The following is a 1,806-nucleotide window of genomic DNA, read 5'->3' on the forward strand; positions in this document are numbered from 1 at the left end:
ATTGACAAAACTTGCCAATTTTTGTATACGACAGGGACCAAATATGTAAAATATTTTAGGAATAGTGAGTCAAAAACATAATCTAACACTTTACCAGGCGGTTCTTATTTAAAACATAACTCTCGCTAAAGTTAATCATGATAACAATGTCCCCCACGTTTTGTACGATGTTATTGAGAAACTACAATGCTTTTATCTTCAAAATTTGGACACCCTTTATGTGTATATATTTTAAGCACTCAAACTTCATTTCACTCCACACATGAACATCCTTCCAATGTTTATCCCTGATGTTTCACTGGCATCTAAACCTAACTCAGATCATGAAGAACATGAAAAAAAAATTCTTACCCTCCTTTCAGATAGTTACAAGGAGAAGTTTACCAAATTTCCAAGAGAAAAAGGCTGGATGGGTGAAGACGTTTACATGTATCAAGGATATTGGTATATCTCGGATCATGCATTCTCAATTGAAACAGTGATGGCTGTGCAAGAAAGATTTCAAGCTCAATCAACTGATATCTACATCGTTACACAACCAAAATGTGGTACAACATGGATTAAGGCCCTCGTGTTTGCTATTGTGAACAGAACAAAGTATAAAAACATCAATCCGTTAAATCACCCTCTGAAAATCTATAACCCCCACAAATGTGTGCCTTTCCTTGAGACTGAAATCATTAGTATCGTTCCCACTTATGTCCATGGAAATTCACCACGTCTCTTCTCTAGCCATATACCTTACAGAACATTACCGAAATCCATTCTTGAATCTGGATGTCGATTAGTTTACATGTGTAGGAACCCTAAGGATGCTTTGGTATCTTGGTTTTACTTTGCAAACAAGTTGACAGATAAGTCTCGTACCCAAATGACCATCGGTGAGATGCTTAATGTGTTTGTTAAAGGTTTTTTGCCATATGGACCTTACTGGGATCATGTGAAAGAGTACCATAAGGCTAGTTCTGAAGATCCGACAAAGATTCTATTTTTAACATATGAGGACATGAAAGTAGATACTGCAAGTAAAGTGAAGCGTTTGGCAGAGTTCTTGGGCTTTCCTTTCACGGAGAAGGAAGTGGCCAATGGTGTGGTGGATGAGATCGTGACACTATGTAGTTTTGAAATTTTAAAGGAAGTTAATAAGAATGGGGATTATCGTAAGGGTATGGCTAATAACACTTTCTTTAGGGAAGGGAAGGTTGGAGGATGGAGAAATTATCTTACAAATGAAATGACCCAGATTTTGGATGACATTACGATGGAAAAGTTTCATGGTTTGGATATCTCATTCTAATAAGGTGCATGTGATGATAAATGGGTATGCAATAACGATCTTCATCATCTATTTTTTTAATTGAATATGTATTACTAAGTGTGTTTCAGTGATTGGCTTGAACAAATCTTATTGTGTAAAAGATATTGTATCTAATAAATGAATGAATTTAGTTACTATAATTTTCAAACACGGCACCTTTTTTTTCTTTTGTACATGGATGAAAGGGTGTGATTGTCTGATTTTTGTGATAGTTATTTTAGGTTTTTTTAGAAGGGAAAAATCATCCATCCAAAAAGAATATTTTTAAAAGCCTTCTATGCCCATTCCTAAATTTTAATCCATAAGACTATCTTCATTCACAACACTATCCGACTTAGTAATTTATCAAAAGACTAATTTTTCTATCTTCTATATTTATAATGCAACTAAACCCAATCTTTTATTCCCATTAGCAAACCACCCCAATTCAATTTTATATTAAAAAAACATAAAAAAAAAACTATATCGATATAGATATTATTTTGTAG

General features: G+C 34.0%; 1 pseudogene; it reads left to right on the plus strand.

The window, feature by feature from the left end:
* The first annotated feature begins 249 nt into the window (after window positions 1–249).
* On the plus strand, window positions 250–1,441 carry LOC145011697 (cytosolic sulfotransferase 13 pseudogene; annotated as a pseudogene).
* The last annotated feature ends 365 nt before the right edge of the window (window positions 1,442–1,806 follow it).

The sequence above is a fragment of the Lactuca saligna genome, chromosome 8 (genome assembly GCF_052625555.1).
Source record: "Lactuca saligna cultivar CGN05327 chromosome 8, ASM5262555v1, whole genome shotgun sequence".
Lineage (NCBI taxonomy): Eukaryota > Viridiplantae > Streptophyta > Magnoliopsida > Asterales > Asteraceae > Lactuca > Lactuca saligna.